Source organism: Mobula birostris, chromosome 7 (genome assembly GCF_030028105.1).
Source record: "Mobula birostris isolate sMobBir1 chromosome 7, sMobBir1.hap1, whole genome shotgun sequence".
Taxonomy (NCBI): domain Eukaryota; kingdom Metazoa; phylum Chordata; class Chondrichthyes; order Myliobatiformes; family Myliobatidae; genus Mobula; species Mobula birostris.
In genome coordinates, this window is record NC_092376.1 from 133,014,421 (window position 1) to 133,033,288 (window position 18,868).

Genomic DNA, 18,868 nt, shown 5'->3' on the forward strand with positions numbered 1-18,868 from the left:
CTGTTGCATTCACCAGCAACTTTTATGTGTGTTGCTAGATTATACACAACATTGATATAGAGTATTCCAAACAGTACCGATACAGTTTTGCCATTTCAGGTAGGTCATGTACCTGTGATATCAGCTACATAAAAACAAGAGATACTGCCATTGCTAGAAATCCAAGGTTACACATAAAATGATGGAGAAATTTGGCAGGTCAGGCAACATCTTTGGAAAGGAATAAAGAGCCAAAGTTTGGGGCCGAGATCTTTCATCAGGACTGGAAAGGAAGGGAGAATAGCCAGAATAAGAAGGTGGGAGATTGGAAGGAGTACAAGTGAGTGACTGATGAAACAGGGTGAGCGGGAAGGTAGGTGGATGGGATATGAAATGAGAAGTTGGGGGTGATAGGTAGAAGGGGTGAAGAAGATGAAATCTATATTCCTCTCCATAAACTTGCTGTGTTCCTCCAGCATACTGTGTGTGTAATATCAAGCAACTTTTCCCTGTCCTCCAGCAAATCCTGACCTGGTGACTATTCCCTGCATTTCATTAGTTTTATGCTGTATTTTGTTTATTTTTCTCTTTCTTTCTCTAATTAACCACCTCAACTGGATGATCTCATCTCCAGCTTCTCTCCATGGTACCCTGGCCTCACCATTCCAGAGATGCTCCATTTGCAAATTCATATATTACCCCCCTCTCCCCCCCACCCCCCGTTACTTTGAGTATTTCCATTTTTTTCTGTTTTAGTTACTTCGGTGAGGCACCTGTTTGAGCAGAAGCCATCAACTAATTAACTTCTGCTTTAGCTTCACTCACTTTATCTAACTCAAATGTGTAACTGGCTTCTCGCTTTGGCAGTCTGAGGTACCCACCTGCTTCAAGCAGGCTTCAGTTATACAGGTGCCTAGGAAGAACATGGTAACCGGCTTCAATGACTGCCACCTGCCACAGTGATGAGAAGTTTGTAATAAAACATCTCCGCCTGACAACTGACTTGGATCCGCTCCAATTTCCCTACCAGCACAACAGGTCCACGGCAAATGTCATTTTATTGACTCTTCACTGAAGCCTGGAACAGCAAAGGTGCATACATTAGAATGCTCGTCATTCAATACTACCATCCCCTCAAAACTAATTTCTAGGCTTTGTAGGTCAGGTGGGTTTTTCCCTTTTTTCTTTTCTTATTTTTTATCCCCATTATGGAATTCCAGAGCGTAAGCAAATTATTATTTTTATTGTTGTTTATCTCCGCCATTCTCAACTAACTTATCCTGACATGCGTCTAACTACTTTCTTTAGATATAAAGTTTCATGATGATATTTAAACAGTTAAATGTTTTAAGTTGGAACGTCCGTGGTTGGAATCATCTTATTAAGCATCAGAAAACATTCAAAACTATTAACCGATTCCAACCTGATATAATTTTTGCACAAGAGCCGCATATGTGATAAGAATTGATTTTTTTAATTTTGGAAGGATCCTCAGTTTCATGAAAATTCTCAAAGTAAAATTGGAGGTGTTTCCATTTTTATTGATTCCAATGTTCCTTTTAACCAGGAGGATATTATATCTGATATCAATGGTAGATTTTTGATAGTTAAAGGAACAATTTACAACAGGAAAATGGTTTTGGTTAATATATATGGACCAAATGCTGATGATCCCTCATTCTGTAAAGATGTTTTTGCTCTATTACCTGATCTAAATAATTATATGTTATTAATGGGTGGTGATTTTAATACTTGTTTAAATCCTTTAATAGATAAGTCATCATCCAAACATCAACTCCCTAATCGCTCTGCATCACTTATTAATTCCTTTTTAATTGATTATGGCTTAATTGAAGTTTGGAGACACCCTAGTGATAGAGAATATTCCTTTTTTTCACGTGTTCATAATAAATATTCGAGAATCGACTATTTTATAGTCGACCCTCGACTTCTAACTAATGTTCAGAAATGTGAATGTGATGCAATTGTTATTTCTGATCACTCTCCCTTAAAGAAACAGACAAGAATGGAATTACATAAAATTTCTAAACACACTGAAGATTTAGATAACATCAATGCAACCTCTCCAAATGTTGATTTGTTTAAAAGAAGAGTGGAATTACAATCACAATATAATTTATTATTAACTTATCCTATTGAAGGATATTTGCTTAAATTGAAAAGTCAGTTTTATATTTTTGGGGATAAAAATAATAGGATCTTAGCTTCCCAATTAAGGGCAGCTAGAGCTAAAAGACAAATTTTAAAGATTCGTAAAGATAATGGAGATATAGTAAGTAATCATGAAGACATTAATAATATTTTTCAGGATTTTTATTCAGATCTTTATACATCTCAGTTTCCTGCAGATTCCTCCAAAATGAAGGCTTTTTTACATAAGATTAAATTTCCTCAAATTACTGTTGAAGATCAACTGATCCTTGATGCTCCAATTACTGAGCATGAAATTCAGAAAGCTATGTTGTCAATGCAATCAGGTGAAACTCCTGGACTTGATGGTTATTCGGTAGGATTTTACAAAAAATTTGAAAAGTTACTTTCTCCATATCCTTTGGAAATATTTCATGAATCCTTTGAGAAGGATAATTTACCTCCTTTTCATGAAGCTTCTGTTTCCTTAATCCTTAAGAAATAAAGATCCTACTGAATGTTCATCATATAGACCTATTTTGTTATTGATTGTGCACACGAAAATTCTTTCTAAGATAATGGCTAACGGTTTGGAAAATATTTTAACTAAAATCATCTCTATGGATCAAACAGGCTTTATTAAGGCCGTTACTCTTTTCCCAATATTCGGAGATTGATGAACATTATATACTCATCACTATCCAAGATATACCCCAATGTGTTATTTCTCTTTACGCAGAAAAGGCATTCGATAGAGTTGAATGGACATATCTGTTTAATGTATTAGAAAAATTTGGCTTTGATAATAATTTTAATAAGTGGATTCAAATGATCTATAAGAATCCTATTGCTACTGTTATTATTAATAATTTCAGGTCCCCTTTTTTCTCACTCTCACGAGGTACTAGATATTAAGTCCATTAAGTCCTTTATTATTTAATCTTGTACTGGAGCCTTTAGCTATAATACTCCGTGAAGCTAAAAACATTCATGGTATCTCTATAAATGGGACCATACATAAGATTTCTTGTTACGCAGATGATATTTTGGTTTATATCTCGAACCCTGAAGAATCTATTCCTAACCTTTTGGAAATATTAAATGATTTTGGAAAATTTTCAGGATATAAACTTAACTTAAATAAAAGGGAATTGTTCTTATTAAATGCTCCTGTTTTTATATATAACGATATTCCATTTAGAATTGTGAATTCTTTGAAATATTTAGGTATTATCATTACTAGAAAATATAAAGATCTTTATAAAGCTAATGTAGTTCCTTTAATGGACTCTGTGAAACAATTATTTTCTAGATGGAACCTACATACACTTTCTTTAGTAGGTCGTATTCATGCTGTGAAAATGATTTTACCTAGATTTTTATATATTTTTCAAAATATACCTATCTTTTTAACTAAAAATTTTTTTGATCAAATTGATTCTATTATTTCGTCCTTTATTTGGAATAATAAAAAACCAAGAATTGATAAATATCATTTACAAAAATCTAAAAAAGATGGTGGACTTGCACTACCTAATTTAAGATTGTATTATTGGGTTGTTAATATTCGGCAATTATGTTTTTGGCTATATTGGCTCGACAAAAGCCAAAAACCAGCTTGGATTGATTTGGAATTAAAAGCTATCAAACAATTTCATTTAACCTCATTATGAGGAGCTCCATTACCTTTACAACTTGCTAAAATTCCAAATTTAAATCTCTACCCTGTTATTAAACAGTCCTTACGGATTTGGTTTCAGTTTTGCAACTCTTTTAATTTTAAGAAATTTAAATTGTCTAGCTCTTTATATCGAATTTTTCTATTTAAACCTTCAATAACCAATCCCATTTTTCTCTTATGGAGAAATAAGGGGATCTGTTTTTTTGCAGATTTATTTTGTGATGGTCGATTGATGACTTTTGAAGAGTTAATTAGCAAATATACTCTCCCTCATACACAGTTCCTGCAATATCTTCAGGTTAGACATTTTTTACAAAAATACTTATCTAAGTTTCCGTATATGCAAGAATCTGATTTGTTGGATACAATTTTGAATATGAATCCTTTAGTGAGAGGTTCCATTGGTAGAATTTATAATTTATTTTTACTACAAAAAGATAACCCCTCACTCTTCTCTCCTATCAGATTCCTCCTTCTGCAGCCCTTTACCTCTTCTATATATCACCCACCAGCTTCTCACCACCTCCCCCCCACTCCCCCCACCCATGCGGACTTCCTCCAGGTGCTCCAGCTTTCTCCCATTTTCCAAAGACGTACAGGTTAGGATTGGTAAGTTGTGAGCAGGCTCAGAGGGTCATGAGAATGTGGAACGATCTGCCAGCACAAGTGGTGCATGCAAGCTCGATTCCAACATTTAATCAAAGTTTGGATAGGTACATGGATGGGAGTGATATGGAGGACTACGGCCCCGACGCAGGTCCATGAGACTAGCCAGTTTAAATGGTTCGGCATGGACTAGATGGGCTGAATAGCCTGTTTCTGCGCTGTAATTTTCTATGACTCTATGATTCTATAAAGATTAAACAAGATTGGGAGAGAGAACTTAATATGACCTTTGTTAATGAAGATTGGTTGCGAGTTCTGAAAATGGTCAATTCTTCTTCGATATGTGCCAATCACTGTTTAATTCAATTTAAAATTGTTTACCGTTATTATTTAACAAAGGAGAGACTATCCAAAATATTTCCTAACATAGATAACTATTATGATAGGTGTGGCCACTTTGTCACATACATTCTGGTCATGTTCTTCATTAAAACCTTTTTGGAAATCTTTATTTTCTACAATTTCTAAAGCTCTGAAAATTAATTTACAACCTAATACATTGACTGTTCTATTTGGAATAGTTCCACATCATATTCAGGGTATTTCATTTTCAGACCAACACGTAACTGCATTTGTTACATTGTTGGCAAGAAGGGCTATTTTATTGAAATGAAAAGATACCTCTGTCCCTACATTAATTCAATGGTTTTCCCAAGTAATGTTATGTCTTAGTTTGGAAAAAATTAGAAGTAGAACTTTTGATCCTCGATTTGATTTTGAGAGAAAATGGGGCTCTTTTGCGAAATATTATCATTTAATTGGAATTAATTTATATGGTTTCCTTCCAATCTTATTTTATATAATGTGAATTGGCAGTTGATGATTTTAGTCCTTTATATATATAGATGATTGTAAGACATAAAGCTCCGGGAGTTGGTTCCTAATGCTTTTTTCCTTTCTTTTTTCCTTTTTTCTTCTTTTTCTTTCTTTTGTAGTGTTTTTTTTTCTTTTAGTTAGTTGTTTTTTTTCCTTTTCTTTATAAATTTTTTTTTCATTATCATATATTCTTTTTTCTTCAGCTTTATTAACTATATATATATATATCAATTTGTTGAAGTCTTGTATCATTTTATAGCTGTAGAAGATTATGTATCAATAAAAAGATTTTTAAAATGAAAATGAAATTCATATATTACCCCTCTCCCCTCCCCCCCACCCCGGTTACTTTTAAGTATTTCCATCTCTTTCTGTTTTAGTTATTTCGGTGAGGCACCTGTTTGGGCAGAAGCCATCAACTAATTAACTTCTGCCTTAGCTTCACTCACTTTCTCTAACTCAAAAGTGTAACTCGCTTCTCACTTTGGCAGTCTGAGGTACCCACCTGCTTCAAGCAGGCTTCAGTTATACAGGTGCCTAGGAAGAACATGGTAACCGGCTTCAATGACTGCCACCTGCCACAGTGATGAGGGGTTTGTGATAAAACATCTCCGCCTGAAAAGTGACTTGGATCCGCTCCAATTTCCCTACCAGCACAACAGGTCCACGGCAAATGTCATTTTATTGACTCTTCACTCAACCCTGGAACAGCAAAGATGCATACGTTAGAATGCTCGTTATCAACTACAGCTCGTCATTCAATACTACCATCCCCTCAAAACTAATCAATAAGCTTCAAGATCTTGACCCTAATACCTCCTTGTGCAACTGGACCCTCAATTTCCTCACTTGCAGACCCCAGTCAGTTTGGACTGGCAACAACATCTCTTTCACAAACTCCATCAGCACAGGTGCAGCAAAGTTGTGTGCTTAGCCATTGCTCCACTCACTTTACAGCTATGACTGCGGCTAAGCATAGCTCCAATTCCACATTTAAGTTTACTGATGTTGCATGCTGAATCACAGGTAGTGGCAAATTAGTACATAGGAGGGAAATTGAAAATCTGGCTGAGTGGTGCCACAACAATAACCTCTTACTCAATATCAGCAAGGAACTGATTATTGACTTCAGGAGGAGGAAACCAGAGGTCCCTGAGCCAGTCCTCATCAGGAATCAGAGCTGGAGAGAGTAACAACTTTAAATTCCTTGGATGTTTCATTTCAGAGGATCTGTCCTGGGCCCAGCACCTAAGTGCAATTATGAAGAAAGCACAGCAGCGCCTCTGCTTACTTAGGAGTTTGTGAAAATTTGGCATGACATCTATTACTCTGACTAACTTCTATAGATGTGTAGTGGAGAGTATATTGAATTTGAATTTATTTAAATCTTACATCCGTCCCACAACACAAAGGTGTAAAAATCTTTTGTGTTATGACTCTGTTGCAATGTACAGATATTTGAATTTATAAGTCTAATGACTTGCAGAAAGAAACTGTCCCATAGCCTGTTGGTCCTGGCTTTAGCGCTGCGATCCCATTTGCCAGACGGAAGCAGCTGAAACAGTTCATGGTTGGGTTGGCTGGTGTCCCCAATGATCTTCCAGGTCTTCTTTGCATACCTGCTGCTGTAAATAATCTCCTCAATGGAGGGAAGTTCACATCCACAGATGTGCTGTGCTGTCTGTACCACTCTCTATGCCCAGCGAGTTCCCATACCAGGCAGTGATACAGCCAGTCAGGATGCTCTCAGTAGTGGCCCTGCAGAAGGTCTTGATGATTTGGGGGCTCATGCTGAACTTCTTCAGTCGGCTAAGGCGGAAGAGACACTGTTGTGCTTCTTCTGTGCCCCACAGCCGGCGTGTACAGTCCAGGTGAGATCTTCAGTGACATGTATTCCAAGGGACTTGAAACTACTCGCACTCTCAACTGCAGTCCCATTGACGTTGATCGGAGCGAGCCTGTCTCCATTCCTCCTGTAATCCACGATCAGCTCTTTGACTGGCTGCATCTTGGCCTGATACAGATATAGAAACACCAATGCTCTTCAATGGAAAATCCTGCAAAGTGTAGCGGATACAGCCCAGTTCATCATGGGTAAAGCCCTCCCCTCCATCGAGCATGTCTACAAAGAGCGCTGTCATAGGAAAGCAGCATCCATCATCCAGGACCCCCACCACCATCTCGGTGGAATGAGTCTCTGGCTGAATGTACTCCTGTGCCCACCCAGTACATTATGTAGTGGATGGGAGACATTGACCAAGATGGCATGCAATAAAATAAAATAATGCATGATCTATTTCCCAGCCATTGTGTAAAACTTCAGCTTGCAAAAATGTGTATGATTAAAAACATAAAATGCAGGTCAGTCTACATCTATGGAAGAGAAACATGAAGTGTCTTCAAAGGAGTTTTAGATTTCCAGCATTTGCATTTTAAAATATATATACAATATTGGTAAGGCTTAGGCCACTTATTATCTGCAATTTAATTTATTTGAATCTCTGATGGACTTTTAACAGGAAATTATTGCCCTTAATTATCTCAGAATAATGCCATTTACAGGGATCTGTAACCTTCGTGAACAAGGCAACAGCTGTTCAACTCATTTATCCTTCAATGAATAATTTGCCAACAGGAAGTGTCAGTGGGAATAGTGAATTCAGTGTCAAAATTTATTTCAGAGAGCATAATAAGAGACACGAAAAGACAAACTGAATTAAGTAAGGAATAAAATACAGGGAAAACGTAAAAAGCAATCTCATTTTTTAAACTGAAAATTATAATGATCCAAAAGAAATACATTCCACGGTCTAGAAATTAATTAATTTCTTTAAAAAAGTGTGTTAAACCAACATGTTGCTAAGGATTTATACCATTTATTACATTTCCCCATTTTCAAATCCCACCACAAATCTACAGCAGTATTCTTGCCAGGAAATTCATCGGCTGTGTTCTTGCAGTGTCAGATAACCCATCTGATGCACCTGCGTTAAATGGATACCTTTGAAAATGGTTAGACATGAGATGATTATCTTTGTGTTGCAAATGCATGTGTCTTTTCATTGCCAGAGAAATTTCCGTCTATAAGAAGCAGGAAGTACTTGCTCTTTGAATTTCAGCTGTTGACAATTAGCCTCACAGCAATTACGGCAGAGTTTCAACATTTAAAGTGAAACACTGTGGATGCTCAGTAACACTCAGAAGCCAACCCATCACTTCAAATACCATAAGTGTATTCAAATATTAAAAAATGCATTTTAAAAAACTTCTCCTTTCGTACTGCTTTTTTTTTACAGATTATTTTCTATTATATTTCCTTTTAAATCAGCTGGGTTTCAGTGTTCCTGCATCTGAGAGCTTTGAATTAATGTGTTCAAATTCTAAAAAGCAAATTGTAATCATAATCACGAGATTTGGATTGCAGTGAAGAATCTTCCTTGCGTTAATTGCGACCTATTGCTACTGCGGAAGCAAACAAAGCACCCGGACATCTGTACCATCGTGTGTCACAGAGCTTTGCAGGCAAAGATGCCTTTTGTATCTAGAAACATAGAAACATAGAAAATAGATGCAGGAGTAGGCCATTCAGCCCTTCGAGTCTGCACCGCCATTCAGTACGATCATGGCTGATCATCCAACTCAGAACCCTGTACTTGCTTTCTCTCCATGTCCCCTGATCGCTTTAGCCACAAGGGCCATATCTAAATCCCTCTTAAATATAGCCAATGGACTGATCTCAACTGTTTCCTGTGGCAGAGAATTCCACAGATTCACCACTCTCTGCATGAAGAAGTTTTTCCTCATCTCGGTCCTAAAAGGCTTCCCCTTTATCTTCAAACTGTGACCCCCCATTCTGGACTTCTCCAACATCAGGAACAATCTTCCTGCATCTAGCCTGTCCAATCCCTTTAGAATTTTATACGTTTCAATCAGATCCCCCCTCAATCTTCTAAATTCCAGAGAGTATAAGCCTAGTCAATCCAGTCTTTCAACATATGAAAGTCCTGCCATCCCAGGAATCAATCTGGTGAACCTTCTTTGTACTCCCTCTATGGCAAGAATGTCTTTCCTCAGATTAGGGGACCAAAACTGCACACAGTACTCCAGGTGTGGTCTCACCAAGGCCTTGTACAACTGCAGTAGTACCTCCCTGCTCCTGTACTCAAATCTCCTTGCTATAAATGCCAGCATACCATCCGCCTTTTTCACCGCCTGCTGTACCTGCATGCCCACTTTCAATGACTGGTGTATAATGACACCCAGGTCTCCTTGCACCTCCCCTTTTCCTAATCGGCCACCATTCAGATAATAATCTGTTTTCCTGTTTTTGCCACCAAAGTGGATAAGCTCACATTTATCCACATTAAATTGCATCTGCCATGAATTTGCCCACTCACCTAACCTATCCAAGTCACCCTGCATCCTCTTAGCATTCCTCCTCACAGCTAACACTGCCGCCCAGCTTCGTGTCATCCGCAAACTTGGAGATGCTGCATTTAATTCCCTCATCTAAGTCATTAATATATATCGTAAACAACTGGGGTCCCAGCACTGAGCCTTGCGGTACCCCACTAGTCACTGCCTGCCATTCTGAAAAGGTCCCGTTTATTCCCACTCTTTTCTTCCTGTCTGTCAACCAATTCTCTGTCCACATCAATGCCATACCCCCAATACCACGTGCTTTAAGTTTGCACACTAATCTCCTGTGTGGGACCTTGTCAAAAGTCTTTTGAAAATCCAAATACTGTATACCACATCCGCTGGTTCTCCCCTATCCACTCTACTAGTTACATCCTCAAAAAATTCTATGAGATTCGTCAGACATGATTTTCCTTTCACAAACCCTTGCTGACTTTGTCCGATGATTTCACCGCTTTCCAAATGTGCTGTTATCACATCCTTGATAACTGACTCTAGCATTTTCCCCACCACTGATGTCAGGCTTACCTGTCTATAATTCCCCCGTTTCTCTCTTCCTCCTTTTTTAAAAAGCGGGGTTACATTAGCCACCCTCCAATCCTCCAAGAATCTAAAGAGTTTTGAAAAATTATCACTAATGCATCCACTATTTCTTGGGCTACTTCCTTAAGCACGCTGGGATGCAGACCATCTGGCCCTGGGGATTTATCTGCCTTCAATCCCTTCAATTTACCTAACACCTATCTACTTATTCATGTATGCAGGCAAATTTTAATCATGGGCCAGAAGTTGCTGCCAGTTGAGTGTGGACTGAGCAGTTGGCAGTTGTCTGATTTTCAGTTAAGTATCTTCCTAATCCCAAATTTAAAACAAACTAGTTATTTTTAAATGATATTAGTGTTATCAGTTTCAAAAAGCACATAGCTCCTTTTGAGAGCCTTCTGAATTCTATGTTCATCAGTAAGCATTCAAACAGTTCATCATTCTCAATACAAAACTCTCAAAATAGTCAAGAATTAAGAGCGCAAACACGAGGAATTCTGCAGATGCTGGAAATTCAAGCAACACACATCAAAGTTGCTGGTGAACGCAGCAGGCCAGGCAGCATCTCTAGGAAGAGCTACAGCCGACGTTTCGGGTTGAAGGGTCTCAGCCCGAAACGTTGACTGTGCCTCTTCCTAGAGATGCTGCCTGGCCTGCTGCGTTCACCAGCAACTTTGATGTGTGTTGCAAGAATTAAGAGCATGGGATTTTACTTACTGCTGTCACAGCGGTATTCAATGATTTGTACAACTGATCACTTGTTTTTTTTTGCACCAAGGTGCCTGAATTACACAGTGATTGGTAAATATTTCTTTTTTCAATAAAGTAATAACCCCACGGTGGCATCATCTCATTAGAGGTGCCCCATGTGTTGCACAAGCAAGAATGTTGGTGAGCAGAATGTCCTTCTCTTTAAAAAAATGCTCAACAATCTGAAATATTAACTCCCCCTTTGTATCTGTTTCTAGTCCCCTTACAAATAACAACTCCTGACCCATGCTTCTATCTTTTTATGAAGTGAACATAACCAAAAAGCAAAGATTGGACACCAGGCAAAGTTGACTCATTCAACTTCAGAGCAAATTCTGTTGTCCTAATTATGTTACACATTGTGTTTTCCACATTTTCAGACATTTCATCTATTTGTATTTGAACAGAGTTGCTTTAATTATTTGGTTTGGTGACTTATGCAAAACTGTACTCAGAACCTCAGTTCATCTCCAAATATGGACCTTTTCAGATTTAGCAATGAGCAATGAAATGTATGAAGCACACAAACCATCACTGTTTTGTTGTGAAGTGCTGCCAGACATGTTTTTAAATGTTTTCTGTTTCTGAAAGTTTTCAGTGAAGTGACTGAAAATAATCCAAGTTCTTGTTTGCTTTATCATAAAACTTACACACAAAAGCAACAACTAGTTGCTTGCTACTGGAATAAATCCATATTTCAGATACTCCACATCATACTGTCTACACTTTTTCATTTGATCTGCTTCTGCCACTTTCATTATAGATTAATGGCACAGTCAATCACATAGTTTTAAGTCCAACCTCAAGCGGTGAGATCAAAAATGGGGAAAGTTATGATGTCATCATAGCTCAGGCTAAACCCGACTGCCTGAAGGTGCACTACATAAAGTGAGGCAGTGATATCTTGGTCAGGCTGTGGGCTAGAGAAATGTGGTCAAGACCATTTGAAAGGGCGGGTTCTGAACTTTATGGTGTTCAATGGGGTACTCTAATTTACAGGAATTACCTCACTGTGATTCAAATTTGGTAATCGTACCAGCTATCACTGTACTACTGTAGTGAAGGGCATTAATGTGTGGGCAGGATCCAGAAATAACTTTCAGTCCAGATTTCTCATGGTATACCAAGTGTCACTTTGTTTTTCAACAACTATCATGCACTTTGAGCAAAGTATAGGAGAACAATGGGTTAGGAAGAGATGAGGTGATTGCATGATCATTGTCATCAGTTATGAGGCACTGAGGATCAAATGCTAATAAGTAATTCATTTCTTAAATTAAGCCTGTAATCCCTCAACTGCCCTCCCTTACTACCCAACATCCACCACAACCTTCATCTTTATTGCCCTCTTAGAAACTCCCACTGTCACTCAAGTGGGATGACATCACCCAAACTGGAAACCACTGCCTACAAGATGAACGCCAGCATTTATTCTAACCCTAAATTTTGACTGTATCTACCCATGAGACAGTCAAGGGCAGCAAACATGGATAGATCCTACCACCTCCAAGTTTCACATTCTAGGATCAGCATCCTAGAATGTCCAGCCAAATGGAACTGTAGACGTAGCTTCATCATAAGGATTAGCAGTTCAGGGATCCAATTTACACCTTCTCGGGAAGAAATAGGGATAGGCACAAAGTACTGATTTTGGTCTGCACCCCACTGTTGAATGAAAAAATAAAATGCTTGCTAACAGACAAATCAAGAAAATATGAAAACCATAACCAGATGTTCTATGAAGCTACAGTGAAGTTTTTATGCCATTAATTCAGCTTCATAATTACTTAAATGAAGTGCATAAATCCATCTGCTATCTCCAATGTTAACTTCCATATCTTATTCACCAAGTTTCAAACAGACTTCAGTGAATTAAAGTAAATTTATTATCAAAGGACATATGTCACCATATTACCACTATGAGATTCATTTTCTTGTGGGTATTCACAGTACCAAGAAACACAACAGTGTCAATGGAAAACTATACAAAGACAACATATTGTACATATACAAAAAAAGAACAAAATAATAAATAAATAAGTATTGAGAACATGGGTTTTAGAGACATTGGAAGTCAGTCCATATGTTGTGGAATCAGTTGTCCACTCTAGTTCAGAAGACTGATAGTTGAGGGATAATAGCTGTTACTCAACCTGGTGGTGTAGGACCCAAGGCTCCTGTATCTCCTTCCTGATGACAGAAGCCAGAAGAAAGCATTGCCAGAATGGTGGGGGTCCTTGGTCATGGATCACACATAAAAGTTGCTGGTGAATGCAGCAGGCCAGGCAGCATCTATAGGAAGAGCTACAGTCATGAATGCTGCTTTCCTGTGACTGCGCTCCTAGTAGATATGCTCAACTGTGGAGAGGATATTACTCATTATTGACTGTATCCACTACTCTTTGCGGTCTTTTCTGTCCAAGGACAATGGTACTTCCATACAAGGCCCTGATAGCTTTTCCATTCAAGGACATTGGTATTTCCATACCAGACTGCGATGCAATCAGTATGTATATTCTCCACCATGCATCTTTAGAAGTTTGTCGAAGATTTATATGGCATGCAGAGAGACATCATTGCAGGGCAGGATACAGTTGAAAAGAACAAGTCTCTTCAGGAGTGAGTTTTATTTGAGCCAATAAGAAGATGGGAGGTGTACGCAGAGCAGCCATTGTTGGAGTGAGCCAGTGTTAGAGTGGGAGGCTGTGGCTCAACAGGCTTGACAAGCACAGGCAGACATTCTAAGTAAGTTTGCTTTCTCTCTCCTTTGTCTACAGGTACATAACGAGTGTGCTGAGAGTGGGTCCAGAGTTAGTGTTATGTTCTTTGTGTGAGCAGTGGGAACTCTGGGAGCCTCCAGTCTCCCTGATAACTACATCTGCATGAAGTGCATCAAACTGCAGCTGCTTAGAGACCATGTTAAGGAACAGGAGCTGCACCTCAATTTTTGGCTCATACAGGAGAATGAGAGAGGTGATAGACAGGAGCTATTGGGATACTAATGATTAAGTCACAAATCAGCATGGTTTCTGTAAAGGGAAATCTTACTTGACAAATCTGTCAGAGTTCTTCAATGAAGTAACAAGCAGGGTGGACAAAGGAGAGTCAATGGATGTCATTTACTTGGATTTTCAGAAGGCATTTGATAGGGTGCCACACATGAAGCTGCTTAACAAGATAAAATCCTATGGTGTTACAGGAAAGATACTGGAATGGATAGAGGAATGGATGACAGACAAGAGGCAGCAAGTGGGAATAAAGGGGGCCTTTTCTGGTTGGTTCCCAGTGACTAGTGGTGTTCTGAGGGTCAGTACTGGGACTGCTACTTTTCCCATTGTTTGTCAATGATTTAGATACTGGAATTGATGGTTTTATGATGAAGTTTGCAGATGCTACAAAGATGGGTGGAGGGGTAGCTGATGCTGAGGAATCAATGATATCACAGCAGGACTTAGACAAATTGGAAGAATGGACAAAAATGTGGCAGATGGAATAGAGTGTTTGGAAATGCATTCTGGTAAAAGGAACAATAGTGCGCACTATTGTTCCTGATGAGACGGTTCAAATAGAGGCGCAAAGGGACTGGAGTCCTCATGCAAGACTCCCAGAAGGTTAATTTACAGGTCAAGTCTGTGGTAAAGACAAATGCAGTGTCGGCATTTATTTCAAGGGGAATAGAATATAAAGGCAAGGAGATAATGCTGAGGCTTTATAAGACACTAGTCAAGATGCATTTAGAGTATTGTCAGCAGCTTTGAGCCCCATATCTCAGAAAAGATGTGTTGTCATTGGAGAGAGTCTAGAGGAGGTTCACAAGGACAATTCTGGGAATGAGGAGGTTAACATATGAGGAGAGTTTGGCAGTTTTGGGCCTGTACTCACTAAATTTAGGAAAATTTAGGGGTGGAGGGGGGTATCTCATTGAAACCTACTGAATATTGAAAGGACTAGACAAGGTGTATGCGGAGAGGATGCTTCCTATTGTGGGGGTATCCAGAACACAGCCTCAAAATTGAAGGGACAACCTTTAAGAACAGAGGTAAGGAGGAATTCTTTTAGCCAGAGAGTAGTGAATCTGTGGAAAGCTCTACCACAGACTGCATTGGTGGCCAAGTCCATTGGTGTATTTAAAGTGGAAATTGATAGTTTCCTGATTGGTCAGGACATTAAAGGATGTGGCAAAAAGACGGGTGTATGGGGTTGAGTGGGATCCAGGATCAGACATGATAGAATGGCAAAGCAGACTCCATAGGCTGAATAGCCTAATTCTGCTTCTATGTCTTATGGTCTTACAGGGAGGTAGACACCCCTAATTTACAGGAGGCAACTACTTGGGTGACTACCAGGAGAAGTAAAAGGAATAGGCAGCCAGTGCAGAGTACCCCCATGGTCGTTCTCCTTAATAATAAGTATACCGCTTTGGATACCATGGAGGAGGGGGGAACTACCTACTGGGGGAAGCCACAGCAACTGTGTCTCTGGAAAGGGGAAGAAGAAGAGAGCAGTAGTGACAGGGGATTCCATAGTCAGAGGAGCAGACAGGAGATTCTGTGAATGTGAAAGTCACCCAGGTGGTATGTTGACTTCCAGGTGCCAGAATCAAAAATGTCTCAGATTGGGTCCACAGCATTCTAAATGGGGAGGGCAAGTAGCCAGAAGTTGTGCATACTGATACCAACGACATAGGAAGGAAAAGGGAGGCGGTCCTGAAGAAAGAATATATGGTGTAGGCAGAAAGCTGAAAAGCAGGACCCACAGGGTAGTAATCTCCAGATTGCTGCCTGTTCCACTCACTGGTCAGAGTAAGAATAGGATAATTTGGCAGATAAATGTGTGGCTGAGGAGTTGGAATAGGGACAGGGTTTCTGATTTCTGGATCTTCGGGATCTCTTCTAGGAAAGGTATGACCTGTACAAAAAGGACAGGTTACACCTGATCCCAATGGGTAACAGTATCCTTGCGGGCAGGTTTGCTAGAGCTGTGGGGAGGAGGGGTGGAATTAATTTGTCGGGATGAGGGTGCTAGGCCTGAGGATGAGGCGTTGTGTAGTGAGGCCAAGGAAGGCAGACAGATGAAGGGGCAAAATTGCAGATGGAGGGAAGGGTTGAACTGTAACATGGGGACAAAATCTAAAAGGGTGATGAATACAGGACTGAGGGTATTATATTTGAATGCATACAGTATACAGAATAAGCTAGGTGGAAGCATAACTTGGGAACAGATGTTCTCAGGGAAATGTATAGCAGAAATGTGGCAAATGTTCAGGGGATATTTGCGTGGTGTCCTGCATAGGTACGTTCCAATGAGATAGGGTACAGGAACCGTGGTGTACAAAGGCTGTTGAAAATCTAGTCAAGAAGAAATGCTTGCAAAAGGTTCAAAAAAACTTGGTAATGATAGAGATCTAGAAGATTATAAGGCTAGCAGGAAGGAGCTTAAGAATGAAATTAGAGAGCCAGAAGTGGCCATGAAAAGGCCTTGGCAGACAGGTTTAAGGAAAATCCCAAGGCGGTCTACAAGTATGTGAAGAGCAAGAGGACAAGTCGTGAGAGAATAGGACCAATCAAGTGTGACAGTGGAAAAGTGTGTATGGAACCAGAGGAGATAGCGGAGGTACTTCACAAATACTTTGCTTCAGTATTCACTGTGGAAAAGGACCTTGGCGATTGTAGGGATGACTTACAGCAGATTGAAAAGCTTGAGTATATAGACATTAAGAAAGAGGATGTGCTGGAGCTATCGGAAAGCATCAAGCTGGGTAAGTCTCTAGGATCGGATGAGATATACCCCAGGCTACTGTGGGAGGTGAGGGAGGAAATTGCTGAGCCTCATCTTTGCATCATCAATGGGGACGGGGGAGATTCCGGAGGATTGGAGGGTTGCAGATGTTGTTCCCTTATTCAAGAAAGGGAGTAGAGATAGCCCAGGAAATTATAGACCAGTGAGTTCGTAAGTTGATGGAAAAGATCCTGAGAGGCTGGATTTATGAACATTTGGAGAGGTATAAAATGATTAGGAATAGTCCTGACGAAGGGTCTCGGCCTGAAACGTCGACTGCACCTCTTCCTAGAGATGCTGCCTGGCCTGCTGCGATCACCAGCAACTTTTATGTGTGTTGCTAGGAATAGTCAGCATGGCTTTGTCAAAGGTTGATTGTGCCTTTCGAGCCTGATTGAATTTTTTGAGGATGTGAGTAAACACATTGATGAAGGTAGAGCAGTAGACGTAGTGTATATGGATTTTAGCAAGACATTTGATAAGGTACCCCATGCACGGCTTATTGACAAAGTAAGGAGGCATGGAATCCAAGGGGACATTGCTTTGTGGATCCAGAATTGGCTTGCCCACAGAAGGCAAAGAGTGGTTGTAGACGGGTTATATTCTGCATGGAGGTTGGTCAACAGCAGTGTGCCTCAGGGATCTGTTCTGGAACTCCTTCTCTTTGTGATTTTTATAAAGGACCTGGATGAGGAAGTGGTGGGATGGGTTAGTAAATTTGCTGCTGACACAAAGGTTGGGGGTGTTGTGGATAGTGTGAAGGGTTGTCAGAGGTTACTGCAGGACATTGATAGGATGCGAAACTGGGCTGAGAAGTGGCAGATGGAGTTCAACCCAGATAAATGTGAGGTGGTTCATTTTGGTAGGTCAAATATGATGGCAGAATATAGTATTAATGGTAAGCCTGTTGGCAGTGTGGAGGATCAGAGGGATCTTAGGGTCCGAGTCCATAGGACACTCAAAGCTGCGGCACAGGTGACTGTGTTTAAGAAGGCATACGGTGCATTGGCCTTCATCAACCATGGGATTGAGTATAAGAGCCGAGAGGTAATGTTACAGTTCTATAGCACCCTGGTCAGACCCCACTTGGAGTACTGTGCTCAGTTCTGGTCACCTCACTATAGGAAGGATGTGGAAACTATAGAAAGGGTACATAGGAGATTTACAAGGATGTTGCCTGGATTGGGAAGCATGCCTTACGAGAATAGGTTGAGTGAACTTGGCCTTTTCTCCTTGGAGCGATGGAGGATGAGAGGTGTCCTAATAGAGGTGTATAAGATGATGACAGGCATTGATTGTGTGGATAGTCAGAGGCTTTTTCCCAGGGCCGAAATGGCTATCATAAGAGTGCACACTTTTAAGGTGCTTGGAAGTAGGTACAGGGGAGATGTCAGGGGTAAGTTTTTTTATAATATACACACACACACACACACATACTGTATACATATACGCAGAGAGTGGTGAGTGCGTGGAATGGGTTGCCGGCGACTGTGGTGGAGGTGGATACGATAGGGTCTTTTAAGAGTCTCTTGACTAGGTATATGGAGCATAGAAAAATAGAGGGCTATGGGTAACCCTAGGTAATTTCTAAAGTACATGTTTGGCACAGCATTATGGGCCGAAGGGCCTGTATAGTCCTGTAGGTTTTCTATGTTTCTATGATCTTCTAGCACAGTTAAAGATTGGCAAGTGCGGCATTGTGGACATCTCTGAGTCATGGCTGAAAGAAGATCATAGTTAGGAGCTTAACATCCAAGGATACACATTGTATTGGAAGGAGAGGCATGTAAGCAAAGGGGGTAGCATGACACTGTTGGTTAAAAAAATGAAATGAAATCCTTAGAAAGGTGACATAGGATCAGAAGATGTAGAATCCTGGGTAGAGTTAAGAAACTGCAAGGATAAAAGAGGCCCTGATAGGAGCTCTATCCAAGCCTACAAACAGTAGCCATGATATAGATCACAAATTACAATGTGAGATAGTAAGGGCATGTAAAAAAGGCAGTGTTAAGATAGTCACAGGAGATTTCATTATTCAGGTGGGTTGGTAAAAATCAGAGTGGTGCTGGATCCCAAGAGAGGTTT